The 9,423-nt window shown below is 41.0% G+C and overlaps 1 protein-coding gene and 1 long non-coding RNA gene across 5 annotated transcripts in view; one reads left to right on the forward strand and one right to left on the reverse strand.

Annotated features, from left to right (window-relative positions):
• The window catches only part of LOC116696462 (stromal membrane-associated protein 1), a 226,517-nt gene that overhangs the window by 143,236 nt on the left and 73,858 nt on the right, over nucleotides 1-9,423 (forward strand). The gene's annotated exons all lie outside the window — the stretch shown is intronic.
• Nucleotides 1-9,423, reverse strand: part of LOC116696472 (uncharacterized) — a 26,140-nt gene that overhangs the window by 3,229 nt on the left and 13,488 nt on the right. The window contains exons 4-5 of the long non-coding RNA XR_004333735.1: nucleotides 2,099-2,102; nucleotides 615-618 (exon numbers count right to left, since the gene is read on the reverse strand). This is a non-coding gene — a long non-coding RNA (uncharacterized LOC116696472). The remainder of the gene's footprint in view (nucleotides 1-614; nucleotides 619-2,098; nucleotides 2,103-9,423) is intronic.

Raw genomic sequence — 9,423 nt, forward strand, 5'->3', positions numbered from 1 at the left:
ACGGGGGCGCCGGCTCCTCACGGCCTACCCAGGACTGGCACAAGTAGACAACAGCGCTGAGTGGAAGCGACGTGTGTGGGTGTGTGTGTGGTGGGGGGGGGTGGTGTGGGGTGTGGGGGTTGGGGGGGGGGGGGGGGGGGGTGTGGGGTGTGGGGGGTGGGTGGGTGTGTGTAGATGTGTGTGATGTGTGGGGGTGGGGGGGGGGGGTTATGTAGATTTGGTGTGTGTGTTGGGGGTGTGGGTGGTGTGTGCGGTGTGTGTGTGTGTGTGTGTGTGTGTGTGTGTGTGTGTGTGTGAGAGAGAGTGTGCGCACGCGCGCGCGGGTTAAATGTGAAACTTTGTAGTCTATACGGGCATAAACTGAGAACTTTGGAAACGGTCGGTTTTATCAGTTGTGTAGACTTACTTTCAGTAACAGTTCCAACTCATCATCTCCCCAAGCTAATAAATCCCTACTCTTACTTTTCACCATTGTTGTACATCCATGATTATCAAATGCAGAGAAACGTCAGACAGACTGTGTTTTCTGCCTCCTTCCGTCATTTGTTAATTCAGTTACAGTTCAACCTCGTCTGTAGTGTTATAATGTAACAAAGTACAAAATACTTTGCTACTGTACTGTAATTTTCACGTATCTGTACTTTACTTCGTTATTTTTTTTCGCGGGAACTTTTACCCCACTACATTACTTAAATAATATATATTTTTTACTCCACTGCATTGCCTCTATGTATCTTAGTTACTCCTTCTTACAAAATAAAATCTGAAGAAATTTGTCACACTGGAAAAAAGCAGGTTTGGCGAATCATTGCTCTTAAATTGCCAAGAAAATGCACTCTCCATTCCAGTTGGTGACCTAATGCCTGTTTGTTGCCAAACGGCAAAAAAAAATTGACCGACCCAAAGAAGAAGAGGAGGAAGCATAACAACTGATAGTGTCATGGAAGGACCTGTTGAAGGCTCTGCTGCCATGGTAACAGACGGTGACCACCCCGACAACAGTGGAGATAAAATAACGTTACACACCTTTGACCATAAAGTTCATAATCAAATATTTTTTTACCTTCACTTCTGAATTTTGGAAAGGAGACTACAGATACAGTATTAGGGGACCACTAAGGTCTATATAAAAGAGACTTCAGATACCGTATTAGGTGGACCACTAAGTCTATATAAAATAGACTTCAGATCGTATTAGGGGACCACTAGGTCTATATAACAAGAGACTTCAATACAGTGTTAGGGGACCACTAGGTCTAATAAAGAGACCTTCAGATACAGTATAGGGGGACCACTAAGGTCTTATAAAAGAGACTTCAGATCAGTATTTAGGGGACCCACTAGGTCTAATAAAAGACACTTCAGATCAGATTAGGGGACCACTAAGGCTATATAAAAGAGACTTCAGATACAGTATTAGTGGGACCACTACGGTCTATATAAAAGAGACTCATACAGTATTAGGGGACCACTAGTCCTATATAAAGAGGACTTCAGAACAGTATTAGGGGACCACTAGGGCTATATAAAAAGAGCTCAATCGTATTAGGGAACCACTAGGTCTATCTAAAAGAGCCTTCAGCATACAGTGTGGGTGACCCACTAGGTCTATATAAAAAACTTAATACAGTATTAAGGGGACACTAACGGTCTAAAGAGAAGCTTATCCGATACGTATTAGGGGACCACTAGGTCTATATTAAAGAGACTTCAGATACAGTATTAGGGGACCACTAAGGTCTATATAAAAGCATCCAAAAAGAATGTCATGCCATGTCAGGGACCTTTAAGTACATTTAATATCAGAAAATAACTTAAGTACAGAAAACATCAGAGACTGTTACTCAAGTGTTCTAAAAGGAGACTTAAACTTCTACCAAAGTAATTTTCTGGTAGGATACTTGTACCTTTACTCAAGTATTGCTTTCAAGTACTTTATACAGGAATGGTTGTCGGTCCAAACAAAAAAGTACCAAGCTAAACAACAAACTACCACTAAACTGCGTAGTATACATGCTGTTTCCTGTTTACACACATTTCTCATATACATGATTGGTCATGAGATGTGCATTGTGGACTTGTTAGTTTAAACGGAGACAGTTCTTCTACTGGACCTGAGTGTATGGAGATCGTTTTTTGGCTAAAGCGCTGCTTAAAAATTAAAACCAAATAATGTAAATGTAACCGAAAGAAGAAAAAGGAAATCCTCTGGAAATAAGCCATTTGATTGCACCACTTTCAGGATTTGGCCATATGCATATGGAGGTTGGGGCAAAGGTTAGGCATGTAGACATGTTTCAGCATCATTTTTCAAATGATTTATTCTGAGATTGTTCTCATCAGAAAAACGCTTGCTCAAATGACTAAAAATATGTCATATGTTTACTATTGTTGGAGGCAGAAATTGTTAGTCCAGTAACACACACTAGGTCTTTGGATAAGTAAATTCAAAGATTTAATTTTGACACATTTGGGAATGTAGTGAAAACGTGTGAAAGAGACAGGACAACTGAAGCTAGAGACAAAAAGCTACAAAAACACACAGTGCTTTTTAGGGAAGAACTGACTCCTTTATCTGTAGTTGTTTTCACTCTCTCCCCACCTCCATTCATCTCCATCTCTCCTTTATTTGTCCCTTCCTCTGCCTATCTCTCTCTTTGTAGCTCTCTGTGTGTCTATTGCTCTCTCTACAACCACTAAATCACTGTTGTCCCGGACGGCTGGCGTATGTTGTCTTTTTCCTTCAGCCTATGAATAAATTATCAAAGAACAAGAGGCTGCTTTCCTTCATGGAAAACACTGGCGCTAGCTGGTATTTGTTTTTGTGTGTGTGTGTGTGTGTGTGTGTGTGTCTTTGTTCATTCAGTGCAGGGATTTGGGGAGTGTGTTATCGCAAGGTCCTCCGTACATCTGGACGGAGTTGGATTCTCAAAGGTTCCCCGAGATTGGATGTGACACACACACACTCAGCAGCAGCTATAGCATATCTGTGGTCGATTGGAGTTAGTTTGAGCGGAAAGTGTGAAGGGCTGCAAAAGGAGCAGCGTTCTGTGGCTAATAATGTCACGCACACATACACACACATAGAAAGCAGTGCTCTTTGAGGTCTAGCAGTCAAAGGATCGATAGCGTAGCCACAAGGAGGCTAATCAATGAGGTGGATTTGCGCTGCTGGAGGAAGAGAACAAGCCTGTTTCCACAGAAACACACACACCACACACACACACACACACACACACACCCAACACACACACACAACACCAAACACACGATCATAAGGCACACATCAATTTCCCCCACTATAAATCATAGATGCACCCATAGACACACCACTGTGCTTCCTCCCATACCCCCCCCCCCCCCCACAAACACACACACTCTCCCCCCCGCTGTGATGCAGCACAGCCTATATGTCATTATTGCCAGTTTACTGCTCAAACAGAGTGAGCATCAGAAGGTTTATTGTTAGTTATAGATTTGCGTCAAGTCCCTGCTGACGTGTGAAGAAGTCCATAACCCATTTATTTTAAAAGTGATCAATAAATATAACAGAGTGATATAATAAGTGATAAGTTGAGAAGTCTTTTGTCACATGCTAGGTGCTTCATGCAGCAAATGTTATAATTTGACATTTAAGCAGCCTGGTATTCAGACAGGATGGCCCATTAGTTTCTTGTTTTGACATTGTGTTCATGTTATCTTTTTTCTATGAACCATAGTGACTTGTGTATCTGTCACAACGTCATTTTCAGTTCAAACAGAAGCTAGGGTAGCTATGAGCGGGACTGTGCTCCCCCTTTAACCAGAAAAACCAGCTTTTGCTCAACTAAGTTTTTGTCTGACAGTAACCGGATCTACGACCATTTTGTTTCAAATTGCGACATTAGCCAACACTGACTTTTTTTTGTTATTGTGTTTTTGTTCAAAGGACTTCAAGTTTCATATCTTGAGTTTGTATTTATATACATTTTATTTATCAGAACTTTAATATATTTTGATGTTCCTCTGTTCGGTTATAAAAGAAATGACAAAACAAATTATCATTTTTTTTAGTGAGAACTCATTAATAACTACAAATTACTAATGTTTGGGAAATCTGTTTATGTTTTGTAACGCGTTTCTGGATTATTTTTTTGAATATATGTTAAATAACCAAATATTCGTATCGGTATCGGCCTTAAAATCCTTTATCTAGGCTCTAGTTCCTACGGCCCTATTTGCTGTGCTGCTACTTTTAAAAAGTGAACACGGAAGCTTGGCTATTTTAAAAATCTTTTTATAATAATTTTATGCTCTATTGTACATGTGTTGTATGTCTTTTTATGACATTTTGAGAGTTTTCAAATATTTAAATAAACGTTTCAAGTTAAAATACTGTAGTAATCTTAGAAAATCCTTTTTTATTGCAGTGGTACTGAAATCGGCATCGAGAATCGTGTTATTTTACTGGTTTTGGCACTGACTAGTAACATACAGTCATAGCCCACGTTGTGTGGCTGATATCGTTCAGATTACGGGTCATCTACAGTCTGTTGATCACTAAAATCAACAGTAGATTCACTTAATTAGTAAATTATTTGTTTGATTAGGACAATTCACATTAATCAACGTTTCTGTAAATCCGCCAGTGTTAGCCAGTCGGCTAATTTTCAACTGTAGTCCTAGTTACCCAGCATGCATGCCTTAATGGTGGGAAAGAAACCGGAGGACCCGGCAGAAACCCACGCAAACATTAAAACTCCACGCAGAAAGGCCCGGAACGACCTGGATTTGAACCCAGAACCTTCTTGTGAGGTAGAAGTGCTAATCACTGAGGCCTTCAGATCCCAGATCTCATGTAGAGCATTTTGACAGCTATATATGGGATAAGTGGGCCTGATAACATTTTATTAAATAAGACTTGGACCACAGTTTTTCTGTCACTTCCTGACGGAAACGGCTGGAAACTGTCTGACTTGAGAGCAGATTTTTGTCACCACCCCCCCGCTGATGCCGCCTGCTCTTGTCCATTTTACAGGCTCAGATCTCCTTTCCATGTTACGAGACCCTCCTACCTTTTTAGCCACTAAGAAGCCGACACCATCAGTAGACATCAAACTTTACAATGAAATTCTAACCCTGTGATAGCTGTAGCTGTGTCAAAGCAAAAACAGGGCCTTTTATAATCCATTTCACACCCTGATCAATTTATAATACTTATTTCTATATATTTATGTATATAGTTACAAGTATTTGTGTGAGTGATGTGGGCGTGTTTGTGTATTTGAGAAGTTTTGTATTTTGTACTTTTTTGGGCTTTTTTCTTTGCACTTTTCAAATAGAAATAAGAAAAACGCACAGACATATCTGTAGAAATAAATCCAGTTTTGAGTTGTTTGGTTTATTGATTTAGCATCATTTTTACAAGAGGGGAGAACATGCATTTTAGTTTGATTACATAAAAAAAGTGACATTAGGCTTTGCTGTAGACTTCTCGACTTATTTTAAATAAGGAAGAGAGAAAAAGAGAGATCGCAAGCCAGTAGCCGCTCTGAACCAGGTGTTGTGCCGACTTTTGCATGCCTGCCGAGAACTGCTTCCACAATGGGAAAATAATTATTTTGAAGGGAAAAAACAATTCTGAAGTCTAAAAAATTTTGAAGTTTAGAGTCGTCAATGTTTTATTAGACTCAGTAGCATTTCCTCGCTGCCCGTAAGGTGGATGCAATTTTCAGCAGGCATGATTGTTAAGGGGTGCATGCATTGTTTGGAGGAAATGATCCTAAGTTGCTGACCGAACGTTCCGGGCCGCGAGGTGGATGCAATTCTCGGCAGAAATGTCCAATAAGGCACATCGGCTACAGACGAGTGTCTGTGGCGAGTGACAGAGAGAATTAAAACGGCGGTGCTGTGGATAAAAGAATTAAATAAAAGTTATTTATTCACTTTGTGTGTGTGTGTGTGTGTATAATCTGAAGCTGCCTGCCTTTTTAAAAAACACAGCCTAACACAGTTCAATGCTCTGAAGGCTCTCCTGTTTAGTGACAAATAAGATTCACTTTTGAAAACACCTGAATATACTCTGTTTAAATTGGTGTGTGTGTGTGTGTGTGTGTGTGTGTGTGTGTGTGTGTGTGTGTGTGTGTTTGCCATAGTGTGGATTTGATTGGGTATTCTTTCCCTGAACAGCCCCGTCACGCATCAGCCGTCAGACCACACCGTGACCTTCCTTAAACACTCAAGTGTGTGTTTGTGGATGTGTGTGTGTGTGTGTGTGTTTAGTGTCTCTGTGGATGCATATATTTGTTTGTGTGCTTAGTACCAATGTGTGAGAGTTGTGTTGTTTATTTGTGCACATGCATAAGCAATACTTGAATTTGTCTTTGTTGTTGCTGTATGAATATGTTTTTTTACCTGTTTGTGTTTATGTCTTGATGTTTCTGCGTGTGTGTGTGTGTGTGTTTTTAAATGGTTAAAAAAGGTTTTTCATAACTGTCACATGAATGTAACTGTGTGGAAGAGATGCTTGCGTGTGGCAGCTTAAGATTTCCTCTCTGTGACAAAACCTTTTAGATTCTAAGTCAGTGTGTGTGTGTGTGTGTGGTGTGTGTGTGTGTGTGTGTGTGTGTCGCGCATGTGCGTGTGTGTGTGTTTGTGTCTTTGTGTCTGTCTTTGTGTCAGTGCCACCAGCTGAGTGACAGATTGTGTTGAATGGTGCAGAACTGCAGCAGCCCGGCACACTTGACAGTCTCTGACTTGCTGCAGTGACTCACCACACACACACACACACACACACACACATACACATACGTACATACACACATACATACATACATACATGCATGCAGGCGTCTGCTGTGTGTTTGCAGTAGAGCTGGGGTGCTGCCGACAGTCTGATAATGCATTTTCAACACACTTGACTCCATGCACCATCCATTCCTCCCTATCTTTCTCCTCCCTCTCTGTCCTTCCCTTTGTCCTCCTCTCCTCCTCCTGTCATTGATCTTTTTTTATACCTGTCCTCATCATCATCGCCCACCTGTCTCTCCGTCTTGCTCTTCATCTTTCCATCTTCCTCGCTCCACATGCAGCAGTCTCCTGTCTCCTCCTAATTGCGCCCTGCTCTCCTCTACCTTCGTGCTTCCCTTTTTCTCCTCTCCCCGCAGATTGACCTCCTTATCCTCCCCTTCTTCCCTGGTGAACTCCTTCTTTCTTCCTCTCTCCACCACTGCAGCTGTCTGTCTTCGGCATCTTTGGCTCACCCAGCCGCTGGCGGTTTTATTATTCTCTTTTATAGTTTGAATAAGGCAGCTGTCAGCCACAAGGAGACAATCCACTTACTGCAGCGCTACTACGACTACTAATGTACTACAGTACTGTTGCCACTGCTATTGTAGTTACTAGTCACTCTACTACTACTCTCACTGCAGCTACCACACAACTACCAACTATTGTCAAATAAAAGTCAGTATTCAGGCTCAAATAATGGCAGACAATAAACAATAAATTCAGCATTCCACAGCACTAATAAGTACAGTATAGGGCGGCACAATATATCGTTTTTGTTATCAACATCACAATATCAACTGGCACAATAAACACATCGCAAAAGGCTGCAACATACCGCGAAAGAAATTTTGTGTTAATTGAAAGTAGAGATGTTCCGATACCAGTATCTGTATGGCCTCCGATACTACCTAAAACGCTGGTACCGGTATCAGGAAGTACTGGAGTTTATGCACCGATCCAATACCATGTAATAAAACCCTAAAAAATCTATGTTACAGTAGTTTATTTATGTTCTTTGTCCGTTATAACTGACTGCCAAACTGGATGATAAAAGAAAGTTCTGTGGCGTTCATTGTTTGTGTTTGTTCATGTTTCACAAAGAGTTTAACCTGAGCCAGACCAACAACAAATCACATCACATCATATCACATCCATACAGGGAGAGTAGTATACAGCTGTTGATAACATAATAAAATAAATGACACACTGGCGTCGGATCAGTACTCGGTATCGGCCGATACGCACGTTCAAGTATCAGAATCGGTATCGCCTCCCGCTCTGTGTGGGTTGACGTTCTAAAACTCTGTTTCCTTCAGAAAACAACAACAAACTTCGAGCTAACAAGCTTTACATTAAAACAGGAAAAGTATTGTTGAAATTTGTGATTTTTCTTTGCAACAAGGCAGGCTTGCTTGGTTCTTTCGGGGAATGATTGTAAAGACTTACAAATAATAACGTATGTTCATGGCATTTCCTCTCTCACTGGGGAGGTTTTGGAACTGATTGGAGAGGATTGGTGTTGACGAAGCACATGCGGCAATACACTGGTAACAGCCAATGAGGTTGAACCATGTATATAGCTATAAAAAGCTCACATTACTGTCTTGTGTGAACTTCATTTCATATTGTATGTGGCTTTTTCTTTTGCGGGGTCCAAATGTCCCACCAAAACAAGTTTTCGCCAGTAGCCATTTTCAAAGCCACCAACATCTGTGATTGGTTTAAAGAAATGCATATCCCTGAATGTGTGTGGTGTAGCCAGACCTTAACTCCACAGCGCTGTGGAGATAGGTCTGGGAATGTGAGACTGCGAGACTGTCTAACTATGCAAAATGTCCTGAACAGATGTTGCACGTTAAAAGTCTTTCAGCTGCTTAAAGGACATAATCCCATCTTTCCTGGTAGTCTTTTAATGTGAAACATCTGGAGCAAGTGGATTTGACAGCAGCATTATTAAGGGCAAAGCTACTGCAATTGGGATTAATTAAGAAGTTTTGCTCAGAAATTCAATTTCCTGATAGAAACTCAGGGTGTTTGCTGCTACTGTGTACCAGTAGCAATAATATTTATTTTTTCTCTAAATTAAAAATTCTGTATAGTCACAACTCGCTGCACAGAAGTCATGAGATTGTTATTTTTGCATGTAACTTGATGCTTTCCTCAACTGTAACACATGACTTCTTAACTGTACGTGGGGACATTTATTCACCTGTTGAGGCTTGTGCATTGTATTATATTGTTGTAGACTGTTTTTTTTGCTGCACCTTCTGCTTTGAGTGCTACCTTTGCAGCTGTTACAGACTTGCTTGTTAGCTGCATTCTCTGCAGCGGTCTGTTTTATGTCTCCCTCAATCATCTTCATGTTTATTCTTCCTCATTCTCCTATTTGTCCTCTATTTCCTGTCCTCTGGATCTTTCCCTCACTCAAACTCTCACAGCTAACCAATTTACAGCCCTCATCTCCCGCTCATCTTCTTCCCCTCTATTTGTTTTTCCTCTCCCTCTTTTAGTGTTGTTTGGTCTTTGTTTGTTCCATCACCTCGCTCTGCCTCTCCTCAGAGGATACATGTGAAGGAAGACAGTGGGATTCTGTGTTGCGTAAGGCTGAGCACAGTCTCAGTGGCCTGCCAGCCTCTCCATAAGTTTTTTTTTTTT

The sequence above is a fragment of the Etheostoma spectabile genome, chromosome 10 (assembly GCF_008692095.1).
Source record: "Etheostoma spectabile isolate EspeVRDwgs_2016 chromosome 10, UIUC_Espe_1.0, whole genome shotgun sequence".
Classification (NCBI taxonomy): Eukaryota; Metazoa; Chordata; class Actinopteri; order Perciformes; family Percidae; genus Etheostoma; species Etheostoma spectabile.